This window comes from Sander lucioperca, chromosome 10, assembly GCF_008315115.2.
Source record: "Sander lucioperca isolate FBNREF2018 chromosome 10, SLUC_FBN_1.2, whole genome shotgun sequence".
NCBI lineage: Eukaryota > Metazoa > Chordata > Actinopteri > Perciformes > Percidae > Sander > Sander lucioperca.
This window is the reverse complement of record NC_050182.1, coordinates 5,372,079-5,384,900: the sequence shown is the minus strand read 5'-3', so window position 1 is coordinate 5,384,900 and position 12,822 is coordinate 5,372,079. Positions and strand designations below refer to the sequence as shown.

The following is a 12,822-nucleotide window of genomic DNA, read 5'->3' as shown; positions in this document are numbered from 1 at the left end:
ATCGCGGTTGTAGGAGGGTGTAGACTGTTTTCTTTGCATGTCAGTGGTCAGTGAAGAGAAACTGGTGGCAAGCTCACTAGCGTGCAATGCTGGGAAGCGGGGAGATCCCATCCGTGAAAACAATGCATATATGGACAGCCACCATACCTCTGCAGCAGGGCTGATATGCTGCTTCTCTGATCCCTGTTGTTGTTCACACAGGCAGTAAAATATGAAAATGTTTCATGGCATTTTATTTACAAAAAGCAGATGCAGGCTGTGTGGCCTGGGCTCTTAAAGACATTCAGCATTATTCCTATTGTCAGTATCAGCAGTCTCAACCTCACTATGTCCCACCCACGCCATCATGAAACACAGTAGGCTACAATAAAACATCCAAGATTAATACTTTAGTGAGGAATGCTCACAGAAGACTGTGTTGAAGGGCAGAGGAGGCTCTCAGGTAGTTTACAAGCTTCATAGTAGTCTCCATTACATCTGAATATTCTTTTCCAAGACTGGCACACAACACTGACTGGTGTATTATACAGTGGTATGACAGAAGGTCTGAATGCTCCTCTTTCAGCCACTGGACAGTTCCCTTCTCCATCATGGCTGGAGCCCCATCAGTTGCAATAGAAACAACGTTGTTGATGTCAATTCCCCTTTTATTAAGCATCTGCATTATGGCTTCATAGATGTCCTCTCCTCGTGTGGCAAAGTGGGATGAGGCCCAGCAAGTCTTCACAGAATTCCCCCTTTACCTTGCTGAAGTATCTGACAAAGACATAACTGGGCCTCGTCCGTCCTGTCTGTTGACTCATCCACCGCAAGTGAAATGCACCGTGCGTCCTTTATGTCAGCAGTTAACTGCTCAACTAGGTCATCAGCAAGCAACTCTGTTCTCCTGGTCAAAGTGTCATTGGATAATGGAATTTTATTGAATTTCTCTGACATCTCCTGTCTATCCTTTCCCTCAAACAGAGCCTCAGCTATCTCATTTAAACATTCATTAACAATCTCTGCATCAGAGAATGGCTTTTTGTTTTTGCCCAGTACCCAGACTACTCGGAGCGAGGCTTCAGTAGCACTCTCTTGCTGTGTCACAGATCACACAAAAAACGTGTTAGCTCATTCATAGGAAGACCTTAACTGACAAAGTCATGTTGTTCTCACCTCTGTATTCTGAGGATATTGCTGTTTGAAATATCTGTGCTTGGCATTTAAAATTTCTACTCTTCACAACTCCAACAGTCTCTGTGCAAATCAAACACAAAGGCTTCATGCTGCATTGGGGCAAAATTAACGTATCTTATTCAGTCCACTCGTCTTTGAAACTGTTTTCTTGGTCAACTTTTCTTTTCTTTACATATTTGGAAAGTGACATCCTCACCGCGACGGAGCCTTCACTGACAGAATACGCCAAAGTCTCACTTTCTCATGCCAGCAGGACAGATGTGAACACCAGTTAGCTGATCCTGAACTCGCTATGAAAGTTTGGTTTCACTAATATTGAACGTGAAGGCCAGCCGACCTATAACTCCGTAATATCAAACGTGTAGCATAGCCTGTTAGCCGACAGTTAACTCAGTATTATTGAACATGAACGGCAGTTAGCCGACCCGAACGTCAAAGGCTCACTGGATGTCAACGTTGTCATGACAACGATGTCAAACAGGCAAACAATCATTTTTATCCCGGGACATGAATGATCACTATAATGTTTCTACAAGACTAATAATGTATTGATTACTATAAAACCACTTTCCTACGAGGAGTGGGCTGAGTCCGGATTGACTTGCCGTCCGGTCCGTATCTTTGAGAATCACTGCCCCATAGTAAACAAACGTGGAGCAGAAGTTAACTTTGGGCCAGACGCATTACCATGGCAACTGCGAGCATTTGATGAATCCGTCTATGTGTGAATGCTTTAACTCACACTACACCTTTAAACCCACATAAACAATATACCAGTGTTTCCCATACATTGATATATTTGTGGCGTCCCGACACACAATCAATGTGTATGTGTCACATACTGCCGTTTATTCTCTCTCTCGCTCTCTCTCTCTCTAACACACACACAAATACAACTGACCCTACTCCTCCGTGCATGTTAATTAATACCATTGATTATTCTACACAGTCCAATACAGTAATGCAGGTGGCAGTATGAGCCTTAAACTTGGTTTGCGATCCGCTAATTAACACACAGAAGAAGTTGCTTTTTCCAACATCATCAATGTCGATCCAGAGTTTAATGGTTAATATTATGAAGTTATTAGATAGATAGATAGATAGATAGATTTTTATTCATCCCAAAAAAAAGGGAAATTCCAGTGTTGCAGCAGCAAAATATCAGACACACTGCACACATAAAGAATATACCTGAAATAATAGGATACAATATACATGAGATAATATTAGGATATAATATAAGAAGAAATAATTTAAAATATATACAAGTTGGGAATAAAAATGTACAACTGTTTAACTAGTATTGATAAAGCTGTAGATAAACCTATTGTGCAAGGTGCACTTAGTGAAGTTGTGATGTCAACGAGTCTTATCTAACACTCAGAGATGAGGTGTTAAAAAGTTTTATTGCCTGTGGTAGGAATGATTTCCTGTAGCGGTCCGTACGACATCAAAGCTGTCGGAGCCTCTTAGAGAAGGTGCTCCTCTGTTGGACCAGTGTGGGGTGGAGAGGGTGGTCGGGGTTATCCATGATAGATAACCGTTTGTTCAGTGACCTCCTCTCCACCACAGCTTCAAAAGTGTCCTGTTTGCAGCCAATAACAGAGCCAGCCTTCCTGATCAGTTTGTTCAGTCTGTTTGTGTAGCTGGCTCCGATGCTGCTGACCCAGCAGATGGCGGAGGAGAACAGAGCGCTGGCCACAACAGACTGGTAGAACATCTCCAACATTCTGCTGCACACGTTGAAGGATCTCAGCTTCCTCAGAAAATAGAGTCTGCTCATCCCCTTCTTGTAAACAGCAGTGCTGTTGATTTTCCAGTTCAGCCTGTTGTCGATGTTGACACCCAGGTAACCTGTATTTATTCAGGGTTTTTACTGCACAGAGAAAGTTTTGGCGCCCCTTAAAGAGGTTTTAGCCAGCGCCAGAGGAATATCACGAGCGCTAAACTGTCTGATTTTCAGCTGCCAGCGTTTGCAGAGTCAGACTGTACCGGACTCTCCCGGTGACCATGCTGCTCTGGGGACCGGTGGTGCAGCGAGAAACCACTGCTGACGGACGCAGAGCTCTCCAACAATCTGCAGTTCACATGCATGCTGAACTGTAGAGGCAGTCTGTTACTCTACATCACGGACAATTTATTTATCAATATTTCAAAATAGAAAACATTACACTTCATAATGTTTTGTATTCATAACACTAAATAGACCTTACTGTACCTTTAAAGTTTAAAAAATTAAACATTTATTAAACTTAAGTAGGTCTCAGAAATTATAGTCTCTCTTTGCCAGACCCTCCTCCAAAGTGTGCAGGAGGAGAGTCTGGCTACTCACCATAGCATTTGGTGATGGGAGGAAAGCGTGCTCTGGTTTATTGGCATTTCTTTAAACCAATCACAATCATCTTGGGCAGTGCTACGCACCGGAGAAAAGCCTGTCTGGATTTACCCTGTAGAGATCTGAGAAAAGGTTAACTATAGTCCTCATAAATCCACCGGAGTTTAAAATGCCAACACAAAGGAAGACCAAGGCAACGGATATCCGGCCTAAATGAGTGAAATCCAGCAGATTTTCCGGCGGCAAAGGAGCAATCCCGGAAATGGAATGTCAAACATATAGACTACAGTTTAATGGCTATAAAATAATACAGAAAAAGTCAGCCGATGAATGTGGCCGCAATTGTATGGGTTACTCACCCAGCTGACGTTTAGGTCACCTCAGTACTAGTCTCAGTCCTTGTCGGCGGAGACCACGGGTCTGCGGTTAGCAGTCCTTGAACAGTCTATGGTGAGTGGATAGTGTCATTCAAAAGATACCCAGGAGTAGGAGAAGGAGCAGGCTACCCTCCCCGTCGTCGCCAAACCGTGTGGAATTTTGAATTGATTTAGTAGGGATTGCAGAAAATAAAAAAATAACCTAGGGTTTTAGGGCAAAATAACCCAGGTGGTTATATAAGAGCAGTCACGTAATACACCTTTGTGTAAGCTGGAATCACATCGTCAGTATTAGACCCGGGTCTTATCATCAGTCATTTGTCAGCTAAAAATTCATTCTGTGAACTCTACTCCTTCATAATATAACAAAAATAGGTTTTAAGATTAGTAATGGTGTTTACCCCAAAGTGACCCTACCTGTATTATGTAACTTATCAAACAATTGTTGCCTCTTTTTTAGGTGGCAGGAGTGGAAATGAATCAGCCTCAACATTGATTGTGTTCTGGTTTCAGAATAATGAAGAAAGTTAGAGAACAGTTAGATATAGAATAAGATGTCGGCTACAGGATGATTCTTTTCCTTGGCAGCTATCATGCTTTTCCTAAATAATGCACAGATTTTTACGCATTTTATTTTCAAATGGCTTGAAAAATAGTGCATATGTCTGCTGCCAAAACTGGGGAAAAAAATCTTCCTGGGGGAACATGCTCCCCCCCTAGCTTTGGTCTGAGCTTGAATGTTAACAACTTCTGGCTCCTCCCCTGGTGACAGAGACAACAATACGGTTACATTATGTTATGTCATGTTATGTCATGTAATATTATGTTATATTATGTCTTGTTATGTCATGTCATGTAATGTTATGTCAGGTTATATTAAAGAGTCTGATTGTCTTTGGAACAAAGGATGACATGATGAAATTTTCGGATGTATTCAATGAGCAATATGTAAGACAAAGACATTACAAAAAATGTGCATCAGTATTTTTATTCAATGTGTTGGACTCTATCATGATTTTGCTTCTTGATAGATAACACATATCTGTCATCTCTACATATTAATAATCTTTACATCAGGATACAAATGCTTAAGAAAACATCTCAAGAAGAAACAGGAAAGTTTGAGGAGGTTGTTCCCTTTCATCACGCTAACATTTAATCACTGCATCTCTAGCAGAAAAGCAGAGAGAAACGCACACACATTTTATATTTATAAGCCAGTTAATATTAACATACAGAGTATCCAGTAACTGTCTAAAGTGACAGCAGTGTTTAATCAGATAAAGCCTTCTTTTTGCACAGCTCACTGATTTCCATTCTACGTTCTGGACAGACATTCCACACTGACCGTCAGTAGGAGGAGGAGGTGGTGGTGTCGAGTAGCTGAGGGAAGAACATGATGTTTAGATCAAGGCTGATAGATTTTATGATTCAAAGTGTTTAGGAATGTGTCTCTTACCTTACAGTCAGATCACTTCCATCAATCCACTTCCATCTCCCACCTTCAGCTCTCAGGCCAAACCAGTATCCAGCAGTTCCTGAACTACCCACGCTGTATTTACTGATTACAAGAATACATTCCAAACTTTACCTGAACCTAACATGAGATTCAAGTAGTCAAAATATCTTCCAGAGTCTTCAGATAAACTTTGGAATACATCTTTGCACAGGACCAGTATGAAGAGGAGGAAGGATAACACCAAGTAGGAACTGTTTCTATGTACATATGGTCATCTGACAGACTTGACAAAATGTGAACCTGTCCTTTAAATAAGGACTACCAACAACAAGCTAAGACAGTGGTACTCACAGTGGATACGAAGGCCCAAGATGACTAACAGTATCAGCCAACACACTGCTATCAGTGGAAAAGACTGAGTGAAGAAGAGAGACCTCTGGTCTGAGAGAAAAATAAGGATTCAGTCAAATTTATGTTGATTTAAAGGCACATTGTGAAGAAATGTAATAATTGCGTTGCATTGCCAATATGTGAACGGATTGTAACTTAACTTAAAAATGGAGACATTTCCCGAAATAGTAAACAGCTAACAGCTAACATCAGCTAATTCATCCATGTGAAAATCCAAAGGATGTGATGTTTATGCACACTTTAGAATGACTTGCCTCTCTTCAGCTTCCCTACAGGAAAAAATGTACAGGCTCTAAAATAAGAATGTGTTAACCCAAATGTTTGATTATATCATGGCGGTGAATTTGGTCATTTTAAAAGCATTTGCTGCCTATTATGAAGGACTAAAAATGACAGAAGGAAAAATAAATATATAAAAGTAGAAATAAATAAATAAATAAAAGTAGAAATAAATAAATAAATGCAGGAATATAGTGAAAATAAATACATTTTGGTAATATAAATGGCTATTTCTGTATTTTTACATGTATTTATTTATTTATGCATTTCTATATGTATTTATTCATGTATTTATATATTTATGTATTTATTTATTTATATATTTATTTATTTGTTTATTTCCATCCATCCATCCATCTTCTTCCGCTTATCCGGTAACGGGTCGCGGGGGTAGCAGCTCCAGCAGGGGACCCCAAACTTCCCTTTCCCGAGCCACATTAACCAGCTCCGACTGGGGGATCCCGAGGCGTTCCCATGCCAGGTTGGAGATATAATCCCTCCACCTAGTCCTGGGTCTTCCCCGAGGCCTCCTCCCAGCTGGACGTGCCTGGAAAACCTCCCTAGGGAGGCGCCCAGGGGGCATCCTTACCAGATGCCCGAACCACCTCAACTGGCTCCTTTCGACGCGAAGGAGCAGCGGCTCTACTCCGAGCTCCTCACGGATGACTGAGCTTCTCACCCTATCTCTAAGGGAGACGCCAGCCACCCTCCTGAGGAAACCCATTTCGGCCGCTTGTACCCTGGATCTCGTTCTTTCGGTCATGACCCAGCCTTCATGACCATAGGTGAGGGTAGGAACGAAAACTGACCGGTAGATTGAGAGCTTTGCCTTCTGGCTCAGCTCTCTTTTCGTCACAACGGTGCGATAAATTGAGTGTAATACCGCACCCGCTGCGCCGATTCTCCGACCAATCTCCCGCTCCATTGTTCCCTCACTCGCGAACAAGACTCCAAGGTACTTGAACTCCTTCACTTGGGGTAAAGACTCATTTCCTACCTGGAGAAGGCACTCCATCGGTTTCCTGCTGAGAACCATGGCCTCAGATTTAGAGGTGCTGATCCTCATCCCAGCCGCTTCACACTCGGCTGCGAACCGATCCAGTGAGTGCTGAAGGTCACAGGCCGACGATGCCATCAGGACCACATCATCTGCAAAAAGCAGCGATGAGATCCCCAGCTCACCAAACTGCAACCGCTCTCCACCCCGACTACGCCTCGATATCCTGTCCATAAATACTACAAACAGGATTGGTGACAAAGCGCAGCCCTGGCGGAGGCCAACTCTCACCTGAAACGAGTCCGACTTACTGCCGAGAACCCGGACACAGCTCTCGCTTTGGTCGTACAGAGATTGGATGGCCCTGAGAAGGGACCCCCTCACCCCATACTCCCGCAGCACCTCCCACAGTATCTCCCGGGGGACCCGGTCATACGCCTTCTCCAGATCCACAAAGCACATGTAGACCGGTTGGGCATACTCCCAGGCTCCCTCCAGGATCCTTGCGAGAGTAAAGATCTGGTCCGTTGTTCCACGACCAGGACGGAATCCGCATTGTTCCTCTTCAACCTGAGGTTCGACTATCGACCGAACCCTCCTTTCCAGCACCTTGGAGTAGACTTTACCGGGGAGGCTGAGAAGTGTGATACCCCTGTAATTGGCACACACCCTCTGGTCCCCCTTTTTGAAAAGGGGAACCACCTTTTTATTTCTACATTTATTTATTTCTGTATTTCCACATTTCTACATTTATTTATTTCTGTATTTCCACAATTCTACATTTATTTATTTCTGTATTTCCACATTTCAACATTTATTTTTCCCTGCGCCTGTATGCTAATTGAGTGGGGGGTGCCAACATCAGTCTGAAGCAGGATTGGTTAGCGTCCGCATCGCTAACCAGACAGAAGCAAACGATCCATCTATCCATCTCTGGACCATAGACTGTTTTAGTGGACAGCGCATCCGGTTCGGCAAATGCGGAAGTGCCTTAAACCTGCATTCTATCTGAATTCCAGCAGGGGGCGACACGTGCGGTTGCAAAAAGGAGGTCAGTTTCTACAGAAGTCTATGGCGAAATGACCCACTTCTCACTTGATTTATTACCTCAGTAAACATTTCAATTAAGAGTTTATATTCTCAATCTCTAGTTTTAAGTCTTCTGCAACACAGAATGATGTTCATTTTTTGAATTATGGTCTTGTTGATTTTAAAATCGGCGATAAAGCAGGGGGTGTTTTAGGGCGTGACTATGATGTGATTGACAGTTCGCGGCCTGTCAATCATGACAGGTTTAGCAAAGCTTATCCATGTCACGTAAACTTCACTTTGGGGGTTGACCAGCTTTCGTCTTCGTGACTGTGACACTTGGTCGCCTAATAATGTCTTGTTCAACGTTCGGTTATACGACAAGACTCTCAAAGGAGTCGGCAGTTCAGTTTTTCCGGTAAGTAACGTTACATTTTGTTTTAATACTGTTTTTCGTTAGCCAACGTTAGCATCCCAATTAATATCAGTTACCTAGCTAGCTAGATTGCACCTTGCTAACCAAGCTAGCGGGCTAACTAATAACGTTATGCAGACCAGACCGTATAAACGGATTAAAATATATATATTTAACGTTACAGTCGTATACAGTAGGTATGCACAACGGTCTCGCCGGTGATCTGTTTTTAACCATATGTGATGTTATTGCTAATCAATGCGCATATAATGGTAATGTTAGTTTAAAGTCAATGAACGTTATAGTGCAAATTCATATAAACCCTATTCGCACGGGATTATAATCATTTTGGGACCGCGTGTGATTTACAAATTACCCCCTCACATCGGAGTTTCGTGTACAGGCACAGACACCCACACAGCATTACCGTCACCCTCACCTCGGACAAAGCCGCGCTGGAGCGCGTCGACGGACGGGGCAGTGGGCCAGAATATCCGTTTTTGCGATAAAATGTCGCACATGAAAAAATATATATATATTATTGTAAAGTTACATAAGTGTTCTATCTTGAAAAATCTTAAATTCTGCAGCCAAATGTATTGTATAAAGCACCAGGTTCAATATACTTTTCTCAAAAAATCTTTTCTCAAAAAATTCTAAATAACATTATTTCAGACTGTTAATGTACCTAACGAGCATGCTGCTGCAGGAGTTATTAACTACTGTTGTTGATGCTGTTACACTGATGTCTTTCTTCCACTTACTTAATAGTAGTTGTGTCTGCTAATCTATTTGAAGACCTTCTGTCAGCACATTAGTCTGTTTTAAGATGAGTGTCGATGCCAGAAAATCATTTTTGGTTCAGCTTCTGCTGAAAGGACAGACCAACTTTTAGCACTTTAGCAGTGATTGGTATTTAGAGGTTCAAAATGTGAGTCCTGTAATAGATGTGTCCTCTTGTGTTACTGTTAGGCCAGCTGCTCTCAGGTAGCTTCTCTGTCTCTCCTCCCTCCCTCTCTCTGTCTGTCTCTTATTGCAGGAGTGGAGTCTAGAGTGTGGGAGTCTGGGTTCCAGCTGCCTCTCATCTACCACAATCAACCAACAATTTGTGATAATACTTTTGTTATTATGAATTTACAATAACCCTACACAGATTAAACAGCACCTAGTGCATTTTCAATTACCTACTAAACACTTGACTATGTATGTCAAAATTAAATATATGTCTATAAATTAATCTAAAATGATTTTGGTGAAGTGTTTTCATGGTGATTAAAATTGACAAGTACATAAAGACACACAAGAAAAGCACAAACTACATTTCCCTGATCCTTCTTTGTCAACAGTCAAGTATGGTAACATTTAAGAAATCATATTTATGTTGACTAAAGCCAAAATAGACCCTTTTAATCAATTACAAATTCTATCAACTTACCAATGTATTCTTGTATGACTACAATATTGTGTATGTTCCTATAGTTTCTTCAGAAAAACAACAAATGTAGCTTTAGAAAGACCTTTATTTCACATTGAAATGGGCATTAACTTCAAAAACTACATAAACCACAAACAACACTGGCAATATTTTTAAGATTATGTTAAATTGTTGAATTAAATAATGTAGTTCACCTTTTACAATCCAGTGTACATTCCACACATAAAACACTGCTGTGGGTCACGGTAAAGGCAAACTTAACTGTCACAAGACATGTCTGCATAATAAAAAGAGGTAGTTGAATCACTAGTGCCACATTGTTAATTACAGTAGAAATGGTTGACATTACAAACCACAATATAAAAATATAGCTTAACATATAAAGCTTAAGGCACTTGTGCAGCACTCTGTTCAGTCAAGTCCTAATGCCTGGGTAAAGAAATAAAAGCTGCCTTTACAATTAAAGTGAGCATAGTGTGACAGTCTGTTGGTTGTCTGTAATGCACAGTGAAAAAAGAAAAAGAAAACCTGCGGGCCTTGTCGATCTTCCCCGGATTGTTAACAGCCCTCCACCTGCATCTCTGGGTGATGCCAGAGAAGATGGACTTCATGCCTGGATACTGCAGGTGGAGGTGCTGCAGGTCCTCCTTCATTCCTGTAACGAGGTTGACGCCCTTGACATCTCCCAGGTCATTCCTGCCACAGTGAAAAGGAGGACATCCAGGGCTGCTCTTCTTTGTAGTGACTGGAAAAAGAAAGGGAGAAGTCTCTTCCACCGCAGACCACCCCAGCCGAACCAATAGATGTAGACATCTTCAATGCCAAGGTTGTTCCCCGTGGTCTTTGCCTCTCTCTCGGCCACACGCTGGACGTAGCTGTCTCCAATTATCCAGACTGTTGCTGGATGGAAAAACGCATTGTAATAGTGAGAAAAGTATCATATTTTAGGCTACAGAGAAAACGGATAAATGAACAGCACTCTTAATTACACATTGTTATTTGAAAAAGCATTATTACCTCAGCTTAGCTGTACAAAACAAGTCTGCTAAAAGTTTAATTGTGTACCATAAATAGCAAAAGAAAAGTAACTATTAGTTACTTCTGAGGCATTGGGTGGGTGCACATGCCATCGTAGCTCTCCACACTCCTATTTCTGAAAGAGAGTCATCAATTTCCATTTGAGCCCCTCATAGTTAAATATATATGCACACTAGCATGTAACTGTACTTCATTAATTATTTAGGAGAATACAGATGAATCAACATCTATTTTTAACTTTTTAACTTAGTTAAATGAGCTTATTTCTGCTAACGTTAGCTCTTAAAAGCATGAAAAGGCTAAATGCGCCAACCATAGGCTGATGGAGCAAACAGTAGCAAGACATTATCGGTGCATTATGGTTATTACAGTTAACCAAACATTATAAGAAACTTACATACATTTATATTCATTTGCTAATAGTTAGCGTTAGATAATGATAAGCATTGACAATCCCCGTTTTGCATTTCGCTGATACTACGTCTAAATTAAGAACACGTAGCAAAACTTCGATTTTGCAGAAAATTAACATTAGCATGTTTTACCATAAGTGGCAAGCTAACCTTACATACAATTTACATGGTAACTTCAGATACATTTACTTTACAATGGGAATTTACAATGTGACTCCTCTTATAACTATGGGACATAGATATATTTAAAACCTAGCGAAGCTAAATCTTACCTCAAATTATGTAGGTTAGCTTTCAGCAGCAGTTGCATCCAGATTGCCAGTGAAAGTGTGTAACGTAGCGTAGAGTGTAAGCAGCATTGCCAACTCTCTAACGCTAACGTCACAGTCTGATTAACTCAAGCAGCATTACCGAGTAGGCTTCCTTGTACCAGTGAAATCAAGGCAGTAGTAGTAGATTCGATCACATCGCTCTAACCAATCCTGCTTCAGACTGATGTTGGCACCCCCCACGCAATTAGCATACAGGTACAGGGAAAAATAAATGTTGAAATGTGGAAATACAGAAATAAATAAATGTAGAAAAACATAAATATATAAATAAATGTAGAAATACATAAATACATATAGAAATGCATAAATAAATAAATACATGTAAAAATACAGAAATAGCCATTTATATTACCAAAATGTATATATTTTCACTATATTTCTGCATTTATTTATTTATTTCTACTTTTATTTATTTATTTATTTTTCCTTCTGTCATTTTTAGTCCTTCTTAGCCTATGTGTTGTCATGCTTCAAAAGCACTATTATGAAAAATAATAATGCAACATGTTACACAAAAAATGAAAAGCTTAAAGTTTTATTCTATTATATAATATCTCACCAGCAGATAAGAAACATTCATATTTGTTAAGTATCAGAGCCTGTGTGAAGGCTGTAACGAAAATGATAAAGTTTACAGTGTACCAATTTATATTTCTCAGAAAAGTGTGTGGTTTTTAGTTCTGCTGAAGTCTTTACTTTATTGACCCACTCTGGGAAATTGTTTAGTTGCAGTTGCTCACAGTCAAGGTAAAATAAGAAGAAATAACAGAGGGAGTCAATAAGTGTATAAAGTAACAAAGTAACATAGCTAAAGTGCAAGAAATAAAAATGTTAAATAGAAGTAAAATAAGCTTAGGTTAAAAAGATGATGTTGCTAAAACAATGGCTTGTATAAATGCTATTGTAGTGCAGTTTTAACATGGGTAACGTACAGTGTGAACATAAGTAGCAATTAAATATAACTTTAACCCACACTGTGTGTCTGCAGCATCTTCCCACGCTGCTGCCACCAACCTTTCATCAACAGACAGTAACTTTTATCATAATCAAATAGAGTCAATCACATCTTTCTGCTGAGACTAAAGACCCATCTGACAAACATTCATTTCTACTTTTTGGTCAAACC

General features: G+C 40.5%; 1 protein-coding gene and 1 long non-coding RNA gene across 2 annotated transcripts in view; one reads left to right on the top strand and one right to left on the bottom strand.

Moving 5' to 3' along the window:
• The window catches only part of LOC118496018 (CD209 antigen-like protein C), a 331,629-nt gene that overhangs the window by 221,904 nt on the left and 96,903 nt on the right, over positions 1-12,822 (bottom strand). The gene's annotated exons all lie outside the window — the stretch shown is intronic.
• The window catches only part of LOC118496028, a 112,701-nt gene that overhangs the window by 74,788 nt on the left and 25,091 nt on the right, over positions 1-12,822 (top strand). The gene's annotated exons all lie outside the window — the stretch shown is intronic.